Source organism: Lissotriton helveticus, chromosome 2_1 (genome assembly GCF_964261635.1).
Source record: "Lissotriton helveticus chromosome 2_1, aLisHel1.1, whole genome shotgun sequence".
Taxonomy (NCBI): Eukaryota; Metazoa; Chordata; class Amphibia; order Caudata; family Salamandridae; genus Lissotriton; species Lissotriton helveticus.
Genome location: NC_136059.1, coordinates 844,881,579 through 844,893,874, shown reverse-complemented (window position 1 = coordinate 844,893,874; position 12,296 = coordinate 844,881,579).

Below are 12,296 nucleotides of genomic sequence, written 5' to 3'. Positions count from 1 at the left end.
TGACCCAAGATGCTAAACACTAGCTTGCATGCACATGCGGAGCGCACCATGCGTCCCACTGAACACAGTGCATTGGCGCAGCTCCAGGGGCCTCCTCTGGCGCTGTGCATGGACGGCCGGCGGGCCCCTGGCCTGAGAGCTCCCAACTGGGTCCGGGGAGAGAGCCCCCATGTACTTTGCAAGGGAAGTCCCCTTAGGGTTTGTTACATCACTTACACAAGGCAAACACAAGTGCTAGGCAATACTTGTACCTCACTGAGTGCACTGACTAGGCACAATTATGTTCTTACAGTTACTGATTGTCACATAAGATGTTAATGTAAAGTGAAATGTGTCCTTGTAGGTGCCATCAGCTGCTCACACCTCAAAACAAAAGTAACTGCACTGTACAGCTGTGGTGTTGTTCGCCACCATGACCTCCCTTGTGGTCAGCCACAGACAGAAGCACCCGAATGTTATCTTTTTTTTTTTTGTCCTCGTATTGCGAGAGTTCTATGTGTATCGAATTTCAGGTCTCTGCCTCTGGACTTTTGTACCGTCACTGCCCCTTGGTCTCTCTTGGTTGGGGAGTTTCCCTTATTTCACTGTGACAGAGGAGTCCCTTTATGCCATTTACATATTAACATTTCTGTTGTCAGGAGGAGGGAGCTAGCCACCTTGGCTACTCTATGAGTATTGTACTCATCAACCAGATGCTGTTTTCGCATTAATCATAGGACCGTGTGTTCTGCCCTTACATTGGAGGTCAGGTGTTTTTCCATGATTTCCCAGTATTTATATCTCTTGTTACCTTTCTCTCTTCTGTCTAGTCTGTTTATCCTGAGAACTGAATTCATCCACTCTCCATGTGTTGGAGGTGATGGCCCAATCCACTTAATACATATTTCCCTCCTTGCTATCACCATTAATACAAAGAGTAGATTTGCCTAATTTACTGTTAATTTATGCCCTTCTGCTGTATTACCAATCCCAAAGAGAATAAGACTTGTACTTACGTTTAGTTGTCTTTGGAAAATCGAGCTTAGAGTCTTACCAACTTCTTCCCAGAACTTTTCCAGGGATGGGCAATTCCGGAACATGTGGACATCATCTGCCCTCTCTTCTCCACATTTAGGGCATTTTTTCACTCCTGCATTTTTAAATTTCGATAGTCTTTTCGGTGTCCAGTATGCCCTGTGTAGTGTGTACAAATGATTTCTTTTCAAGGCTGCTGATTTTAGTGTTGACCAACATTTCTTTAGATACTCTTCCCAAAATCTGCCTAGGTCTACCATTGGCAGATCTTTCCTCCAGATTTGATCTTCAGTCTGAATACTTTCGTCTCCTGCCATTATAAAGGTCCAGTACCACTTTGCGATTTCCTTATTTATGGGTAAGATTTTTATCATTTCTTTTTCAAGATTTTTACTATCTTTGTCATATGTCGGAATTGTTTTTGCCCAACTGTTTAGTTGATAGAACTTAAATTTAGAGACCGTCCCGTTGGAAATCGTGTACAGTTCTTCCCAGGAGATTAGTGTTGATTCGTTTAAGAGTTGGCCTCAGTGTTTAATATCAGCTTGTTTAAGTGGTTTAGCCATAGCGTCTTTTAAGCAGTCCGGGGTTCCTGGTGAGTCCCATACCGGTGCTATTGAGCTGTAGTAGGGAATCCTTAGGATTGTTCTAATTTGGATCCATAGTTTGGCTGCCTCCTTTAGTATCTTTAGTTAGATTTTTTTAAAGTACTTTTGGTGTCCGAACTTGAAAAGAAAATGATCCTCAGCTTCTGTCATTGCCTGTAAGTGTTCCGGGTAGTATTGATGAATTTTTAAAAGGGTTCGCATGTTTTTAAAGTGAAATGTTCTGTGGTATTCCACCAAGTCTGGGCTTGCTATCCCTCCGTTTTCTTTTTTCCTCCTGAGTTTCTTCCATGATATTCTTGTATCTTTAAAGGCCCATATAAAGCTGGTGATTTCCCCCTGCAACTTTTTTAATGCGTTTTTTTTTAATTCTAGCGGAATGGTATTAAAGAGGTATGTATATTTTGGGAGCACAGTCATTTTTATGATGTTAGACCTTCCTATAAAGTTTAAGGTTAGGCTGGACCAGACTTTGAGTAGTTTCCTTACCTCGCGTGCCACTCTATTTAGATTATTCTGTGGAATTTTGTCTAGGTCCTGACTCACTAGAATACCCAGATATCTTATCTCTTGTCTGACATTTGGGCTGGTGAAATGTGTGTTCCATGTCATGATTTCTGTTTTGGTGTGATTAACTAAATATCCTGAGACCTCTCCAAATTTGCTTAAAATATTTTCTATGGCTAGCTTAGAGCTGGCATAGTTATCTGTGAATAGCATCAGATCATCTGCATAAGGTGCGATCTTTTTTTCCCATCCTTGATGTTTAAAGGGGGTTATTTCCTTGCTGTTTCTGAGTTTGTTTGCTAGTGGCTCTATGTATAGATTAAAAAGCAGAGGGGAAAGGGGACATCCTTGTCTGGTGCCTCTTTCTATTCTGATGTCATTTGTGAGGTTTCCATTCACCAGAATTTTGGATCTTGGAGTTTTATAGATTTTTCCTACAGCATGTAAAAAAGAGTTACCTAGATTATTTTTGTTCATTATTCTATTCAGAAATGCCCAGTTTACTCTCTCAAATGCCTTAGCGGCATCGACAGTCAGTATCGTAAGAGGGATCTTTTTTAATATGGCGACATCTATAGCACTCAGTAGTTCGTGTGTAAGTTCATGTAATTGTCTTCCTTTTGTGAAGCCTTTCTGGTCTGGGTGTATAAGCTGTGGCATGAGTCTTCCCAGTCTAGCTGCCATTATTTTTGTAAATATTTTATAGTCTGCGTTGAGCAGAGATATCGGGCGGTAGGATTCGCATTTTGTAGGGTCTTTCCCTGGTTTTAGGATGATAGTTATTACCGCATCGTTCCAAGAGTCGGGCAGTTTGTCCTGATGTTTGAAAGACAGATTTACCATCTCCGTTATATATGGGGATAGAGTTTCCATTAAAGTCATGTAGAGCTCATTTGGTAAAGCATCTGGTCCTGCGGCCTTACCTTTCTTCAGGGTTCTTATTACGTCCTTTACCTCGGTGATTGTGATTTCTTTATTTAATTCACCTTTCTCCTCTTCAGATAGAATGTTTTCACCTTCTACATTTAGACCGGTTTCTACCCAACCTGGCCCTGAATGTACTAAAACTCCAGCAGCCTACCACTGCATATAAATCTGCAGTTGTCCCTTGTACGTGTTGTTAAGTATTGCACAGGAACATATTTACAAAGTGATGTACACAATTGTGTATTTTGTTTTTCAAAACGTGATAATTTCATGAAATATTGATGGAAGTAGTCTTTGAGCACGAACTGTGATTTACTGGCATGCAGGATATTTTTTCTCACTAGCACTTTGCATAAAGAAAGTCTTTTGACCTATTAGCAGGAGGCTGGTTCAAGAAGCAAACGTCTCTCTGCGCGCCCCTTTCTGCACAGACAAAAATTGCATATCACAAAATGTGGGAATTGAGTTGGTGTGATAAAAACTTATCATAAATCTGGAAGTGACACCGTATGCGGCTTCCTCCCGTAAAGGTGAGCCTTGTGGAGAACGGATGGCTTGCTCAGAATTAGTACCGTAATATCCACGAGCAACCTCGCTGCTTTTCTCATCTGAATACTGTCATTCCTGATGTCGTGAAACAGGTGAGAGAATTGGTGCCCTCTGTAAGTAGCCAAGATAACTAACACCTTGCTCACTATGTAAAGCGCTCTGATACCCTACCTTGGGTCTGGTTCGCGCCATAGAAAACTCTAAAAATAAATAAATAAATAAAATGAATGCACCTGAGGCGAGTGACACTGTGACCAGAACCAGGCAAATGTGGATGAATGGTACCATTGGCCTTCACTGCAGGGTAAGCGGCTTTGGTTTGGGCGCTACAGGGAACCGCAAACAAAAACAGGAAATGGATGCAAGACCAAGTTTCATGAAAGAAACCTCAATAAAAGATTTCCTAGGCTAAGGTGTTTCCAGATCCCCAAACGCCCCCAAATTGTCTGCCACTAATGGTGAAACCAATGATAAATGCAGTCTTCTCCAATTGTTGGAAGAGATGCCTTGCAGTGCTTATAAAAATGAAAGGTAAATCCCTGTGAGGGACCTGGGATCTATCGGGACGGTGGAAAAGCTCAAAACTCTAACGTGTCAAGTAGCATAAGGATCAGCACAGGGAAGCAGAACACCAATCCAGTGAGGAATAAATTGTGGGCCCTTATATCCCCAAAATACAACTTCCTTCAAAAAACACCTGCCAACAATGGGTGATGATATTACTAAGCAATAAGGATGACAAAACTGGCAATAATGGACATTAGAGGGCAGTGTGGATTGACATCTTAATGAACAAAGGATTGGTCATAGCTTCTTCCTACCGAAGGAACTGGAATAACTAGGCATGTCTTTTCACAGGGGTCCTGATGGACAAAACTCTTCAAACACAAAGCCTCTGCTTCACAAAAACACAGGGGGTATATTTACAAGGCCCTATCGCCACGCAAACGTCACTTTTTACAAAATTTCTGTGGCGATAGGGGCTTTGCCTTATTTACAAAGCCACGTTAAGCCACTTAACTGCCTTATTTACAAGGCAGCTTTTTAGCCACTTAACGTGGCTTAACGCTGCCTTGTAAAAAAGGCCCCCTTTCACGCTATCCTTAGCGTGAAAGGGGAGGGCAATGGGTGTTGCTCTGAGCGTTCTACCACAACACCCATTGATTCTGACGCTGCCTTCAATTTACAAGGGAGGCGTTAATAGGAGGCAGTGCCAGAATTAAGACCAGGGAAAACCTGGTCTTACCCTGGCGCAAGGAGGAGAAATGTTAAATTTGTCCTCGTTTTTGCGGTTTTCGTGTGTGCTGCGTTGTGCAGCACACATGAAAACAGCAAAAGGCCAATGATTGTTGATGTACAAGAAGGTTCCCCTTCCTGCACATAAACAATAATTTTTATTAAATACTGTTTTGCAACTTCTATGTGTGCTGCATTAAGCAGCACACATAGAAGTTGCAAAACGGTATTTAAAGATTGTTTATGTGCAGGAAGGGGGACCTTCCTGCACATAAACAATCTTCCCCTGCACGCAGACACAATTGCACAAGTGCCTGCGTTGGCGCTATGCTGCTAAATCCAGCGCCAACGCAGGCCTGCACCATATTCTTGTAAATATGGGGCAGCCCTGCGTTTCTGAAGTGGCGAAGTGAGGCGTGAAGCCAGGAAGGCGAACGCCTCACTCCGCCACTTCCCTTGTAAATATGCCCCAGGATTTGCTACAACAACCAAAGATTCACTTTCAAACTCGCAAAGTTATTTTTGCGACTCATTACGAATCTCAAAGAGGAGGTGGTATGAAAGGGACATCTTCCTTATTGTGATTCTGAATTAAACATATCAATGATTTACAATTGCAATCGAATACCACTGAAGAGATACCAACATCTGATTTGTAAAGTGTGAGCTGTCCCTGTGGGGCAGCTCACACCATGTGAATGCTGGCTGCTGGCCTCGGGAGAGAGCAGACAGTGGTTCGTGGGATCACTCTCCTGGTGGCTTTCCCTGTCTGCCAACTTGCAGTTTTAAAAGCAGCCTCTCTCGCTCTACGCGATAATATGATTACTGGAATGAAGGTCTACTGTACATCTCAGTCCTCCATTCAAAGCCATTCACAGGGATTGCAAAATACCATCTAGTCATTCAATTTAATGAGGCACACATTTGTACGACCTTCGTGATGCAACTGATTCGTTTATCCTTCAAATCGGTAAATAAATAATGCGTCATATACCAGTCGGTGTTCAAAAACAAACACCAGATTGGGAACTTATATGTCAGGACCAATTTATTTTATTTATTTATTTTTAGAGTTTTCTATAGCCCTTTTTCCCCCTGAAATAAAACTTTTCTTGGATCTGAGGCCTTCCTATAGTTGGGGGCGCAGTATTCTTCTTTTAAAACATCAAGAAACCACCAACCGGAAACGGAACACGCCTACATATTGATATACTACTGAACGTGACCACCAACTTCCTAAAGAGCTCCGCGGTGAAATGAATTGGTATAGCCCAGACAGCTGATGGTTATGCAGGTGAGGCGCAGAAAAGATAGGCCTGTCATTTCTCAGCAGTGGCAACAGACTTCTGCACTGAAATGTGTCAGAAAAGTCTAGTCTACATTTTATTTGATAGTGGTCGCGGATAAGGTGTGACATCAAAGTATTTTTCCAGAATGTTTCAAGATTGTACCTCAACAATTTCTGCCTCAGGACTGGAAACTATAGAAGCAAAACTCTCAAGAAAGAACGTGTATTTTAAGTTAAGCCTACATTGCCTTCTAGCTCCATTAAAGAATCTGAGGTGAGTCAGCACTATGCATAACCATCGAATGCAATTCAGATAACTGTGCTTTTACATAAGCTCTAAAACGCAACGCCATCCTGACCAATCACACAAAGATATACTATTCATCAAGCAATACTATGTCAAGTATGTCTCTGACCTAGGTGTAAACTCCATCGCGAGATATGCCTTCCAATGTCATCAATTTTATTTCAAGGAGCATCATTCTATGATACCTGAAAGGAATGACTCTATACTAAAAAAAACAAGGGAAACCAGTTGACCATTAGGACCTGTGGTATCTGAAAAAACTGGTCCCTAATACCATCGGAATGTCATGGAAATCAAACGGGCATTATTTATTATGATAAAATAACCGTATGTTTGTGCATATATACAATTATTTAATCTTAAAAAATAATAACTACTTGATTTCCATGCCATTCTCTGGTATTATAGACCATTGTTCTCTTTCTAAGGAATCCTTCTTCAGCACACACAAAGCCTATGTTCATTGATTACAAGATATATATTGGATCAGGGAATTTTAAAACTGCACCAATACCTCCAGTCTTGCAAGAAGTTTAGTAAATATGAATTTTAGAAACCCTGAAGGGTTCATATTGTTGGAACTGAGTATCTTACAGAGATGAAATCATGGGCTTAGCCAAGGAATCACAAAGTCTGATGACCATTAAAAAGACATTACTAAAGGATCATCCTCTGCACACATTTACCCTGAGTTCTCGAGGATTTGTTTGCATGACCTCTTTGTGCGCATGAGCAGGCTTCTTTAGGAAATCATACTCCTATCTAACATTACACTTTAATGGTATTGACTCAGTTTTAAAACGCAGGTTTAGGACAACTAGTTAGCCACCAAGGGGCAGCGTTATTTTACGCCTTGATTGCATTATAAAAGTGACACAAATCGGCAAAAAATATTTTTTGTCCAATGTGAAACTTGTCTAGCGCTGGAAATATTGTGAAAGTAATGAAAAGCAGCATATAACGTTGCTTTGCATTACTTAGCGTCAAGGGGGCATACCACAGGGGGGGCATTAGCATTCCTATACAACCATCCAAAGTTTCTCACGCTAAACCCAATTTACTAAATAGACGGGGTTTAGCATCAGAAAATAGAACACCCTTCAACTCGGCACTATGAAGGAGAAATTATTTTGTTTTCCTTTATGTTCCGACTTCGCCTGTGTGCTGCACTGTACAGCACATATAGAAACTGCGAACATTTTTAAAATTAGTCTAAGCATAGAATGTTGTACTGGAAGGATATCCTAGAATAGTGGACAGCATATGCCAGGCCAACTTCTTACAGTGACCATAACCTAACAGTGGTATACGAAGTGTTTCAAAGGTGACTTAAACGAAGGGGGGAAATTAGGTTATTCGAAGTCAAAAGGGGAGCTAGATGTTTATAGTACAATGAATACATTTTTTAGCATTTTAGAAGCTCTCCCTTTATGAAGTTGACGACGTTTCGACCCTCTCTCAATACGGGGCTTCAGAACAAGAGTGCTGGGGTAATTGGTTGAATTGAAAGAGTGATACGGGTTTTCTGGTGCATCTGTTGATCCGATTATGGAACCGGCGCGAACTTCAAGCGACACACGAGTACTAACCCGTGATTGCTTGCGGTGTAATTGAATTACGGCTTACCAAGAATCATAAATGGATCACTCGCCTTCAAAGCTAAAAAACGACCTAAAAAGCGAAAACACACTGGACACACTCCTAAAGAAAATTAACGAAGGCAATGAGCTAGCCAAAGCCACGAAAAAGACAATAGACAATATGCAACTGGAGCTGGCGGCCATAAGGGCGGACCAATGCAAAACCAACTGCAGAATCGACGCAGCGGAAAAAAGAATTAGCGACCTAGAGGACACAACGCGCATTGCTCACAAAGACCTGGGTCTAGTCATAAAGACAACACACAGCCTACAGAAGCTGTTGGCGGAACAAGATGACCGGAGCAGGAAAGGGAATATAAGGCTCCTGGGCATACCAGAAGGGGACGAGGACACTCTGGGCTCATGCGCAGCCCTACTTGAAAACCTCCTGCCCAAGCTGACAGGGCTGAAGTTAGACAGATCCTTTGAAGTGGACAAAGCCTACAGGGTCCCAGCAAACAAACCGCCACAGGGGAGATGGCCAAGGCCAATCATATGTAAGCCGCTCCGCGCCAACCACACAGAGGCAATCTTCGCCTTTGCGAGAAAAGGGCAGAATATCAAAGTTAATGGACAGAAGGTCATCATAACACAAGACTTCTCCAAACATACAGTCAAAACCAGGAAAGGTTTCCTAGCCATGAGAGACAAACTGCGGAAAGAAAATATCACCTTCAGCTTTGCTGGGCCTGCGAGTGCGAGAATGAAAATAACCGACAGACGAGGAACCCTGACTTTCGATGAACCCGATGAGCTAAGGAGATATCTGAAAGGCCCAGAACCAGGGGAAATGGAGGCGCAGAGCCCAGGAGCCGCCAAAAGAAGAGCATCATCGGATGCGGCGGAGGGAGGAACGGAGGAATGACGACCTAACAAAGTCAAAGGGTTAAACAAAGGACGATGGACAATGCCGCAAGTGTTATTAAACCCACGATCTACCTCAGGCCAGCCTACATACGGCCATCTCGCACAGGTAACAACCACAACCGCCCCACGTCATGGACAACGACCTACCTCGCTGACAGACTGGCAGCACCCAAGTAGATGTAGGATTACATAAACATATCCTTTAACGTTTGAGTCCCTCTCTTCTTGATAGCATGATAGCAGGACTGCGGGAACTAGCTAACCAGCGAAATGGAACACTGAATGAACAATTGGGCTTAATGACACCGAACTTGGGGGGGGGGAGGGAGGGCCCTTGCTGTCGCACGTCTACAGTTCTAAATGAGGGGGGAGGAGAGGGAGGGGGTCGCCAGCAGTACAGGGGTACGCATTTTCTTATTTCCATGCTTTCTCTATCTCTACTTTTCTTTTCCCAACCACCTATCATCGGGGGATGATACCTTAGCAAGAGTAAAAAAGGCCAGTCCTCCTAGACGTCACAACAGCGCACGTAAAACCGTAGGGCCAGACCAACCGCAGAAGGCAACAAGAGAGCGACCAGAGCACGCCAGAATAGACAGCGACAACACGAACCCACCATGACAAACGCCTACGAGCGAAATGGATAGGCGAAGTCTTTTGCTCACCAGCCGTACAGAAGAAAAGAGGGGTCATCACCTTGATAAGCAAAAGAACGAACCTAACCCTGCAGGGTAGCTATGCTGACAGCGAAGGGAGACTACTGGTGATAAGCTTAAAGAGGGGGGAGGAGACCCTCCACATTGCCAACGTATACGGACCAAACGCTGAAGTTGAGGTCTTCTGGGATAGTGTAGGATCCAAACTAGGAGATCTCCCACAAGGGGAGCTCCTCCTGATAGCAGGAGACATGAACCAAGTATTAGATCAGGCAACGGACAGGCACCCACACAGACCGAGTCACGACACACAGAACCATAACATACTCAAGAACATTTGCACAAAACTTCAACTTAAGGATCCCTGGAGGCTCCAACACCCAGCAGCAAGGGAATACACCTTCTACTCGAACCCACACAATTCATACAGCAGAATCGACTACATCCTAATGTCAGCCTCACACACACACCTGATTGACCAAACAGAAATAGCCCCAATCACCATATCGGATCACGCACACATATCCCTCTCAATAAGTGGGAGACACAACGACACGCCAAGCCGCAGATGGAGACTCAACAGCGACATCCTGCAACACCCAGGGAACATAACAGAAATTGGGGAGGCCATTAAGGAATACCTAACATTCAACGACAACACGGAGGTAGACAAGGGTATCCTCTGGGACGCCCCAAAAGCCACAATAAGAGGCAAACTAATGAACATCAAAGCCAGAATGAACAAGGCCAACGACAAGAACATAACTGAACTAGAAGAACAGATCAGGGATCTAGAAACAGGTCACTGCGCAAACCTCATAGATAGGAACACACTAACAGATCTAACAAAGAAAAAGTATGAGCTCAACAGAATACTAAGTGAAAGAGCGGGAACATGGATCAATAACTATAAATCCATAAACTTATGCTCAGCCAACAAAACAGGGAAGGCGCTAGCGTCATACCTGAAAGCAAAACAGCGACAGCACTCGATCGCGGCCATAACAGATAAAGCAAACAAATCAAAAACAACCAACAAGGCAATCCTAGAGGTATTCAAACAGTTTTATGAGGAGCTATACAGGGCAGACGGGAACCTAGCAGCGGACGGAGGGGCGGAACTACTCAGCCAGCTCACCCTTCCGACTCTAACATCAGAACAGAGAGAAACATTAGGAGGTGACATCACAGAGGCAGGAATAGAAACCGCGATCACAGCGCTCAAAATCAACAAGGCACCAGGGCCCGATGGATACACAGCGCTGTTCTACAAGAAATTCCTAGGACAGCTAAAACCCACCCTGGTTGAGGTCTTCACCCATTGCATCCGCGCAGGGCGAATGACAGACTCCATGGCCGAGGAAAACATCATTGTGATCCCCAAAGAAGGCAAAGACCCTCAATACCCTCAGAGCTATCGACCAATATCGCTCATCAACGTAGACTGCAAAATCTACGCTAAAATCCTAGCAAACAGACTAAACGGGCTCCTGCCTCACCTCATACATAACTCACAAGTAGGCTACCTCAAGAACAGACTTTCACAAGACAACACCAGACTCCTATGCCACCTCATCAACCAGACAACACACAGCGCAGATCAGGCAGTCATGATAGCACTAGATGCAGAGAAGGCATTCGACAGAGTCTCCTGGCCCTTCCTAGACCAGTGCTTGGAGAAATTTGGCTTAGGCACCAAATACAAAGACATGGTGATGGCTCTGTACAATCGACCCAAAGCAAAGGCGGTCGTGAACGGGGGCTCGTCGGAAACACTAACACAAGAAAGGGGAACCAGGCAGGGTTGCCCACTATCTCCAGCCCTCTTCCTGCTGGCGCTAGAACCACTGCTGGCAATGATAAGGAACAACCCAGACATAAGGGGAGTCCGAATCAATGACAAGACAGTAAAACTAGCAGCATACGCGGATGATGTACTGATAACGACAAAAGAACCAACAACCTCTATAGCAGCACTAATGGAAACCATAGACGAATACGCGCACGCCTCAGGCTACAAACGAAACAAGAGACAAATCAGAGTGCAAGCCCATGAATGTCCACACAACAAAAGCAGTCCTGGGGGGAGGGGGGGCGGAGCTTGCCAGCACCGATGGCGGACGCCTAAGAGAAGAGCTCCGCGCCGTCACCCACGATCCTTGCTAATAATCCTGACATCAGCGGAGCCTTGGCGTTGTGAAAGGTGTCTCGAGCGCCCCTGCGACAGCCGATACCAGTGTGGGGAGCGGGGTGACACCGGACTGCCAGAACGAAGCTTGCAAGCACATAGACGCTCCGGCGGACTAGGCCGTGAAGCCGCGGGCTGGCCTAAGTCGCTCCCCGGCGTGCGTCATCCGACATGCGTCCGGAACTGAGGCCTTGGACCCGGCGGACGGAAATTGCCCCGAGGGGAAAAATACGCTAAAGTGGGGACTTGGACTGCCAATTAGCGATTGGGGTCCAGAGTGCCGGCTGGGACCCATATGCCTGGCGCTTGCACTGTGGCTGCGGTCAATCCTGCGGGGAACATCTGTGGGCCTCGGAACTTCTAGCCCCTGGCCCCGAAGTCACCGACACAAGGGGCTGCGCCTGCAACGAAGCTCCAAACTGCTGCTGACATTCAGCGTGCCTCATCGCCAGCCTGCTCAGGACACATGGAGGTGGGCACGACAGAGGGCTGCATGAAGTAGTAAGGCCTGG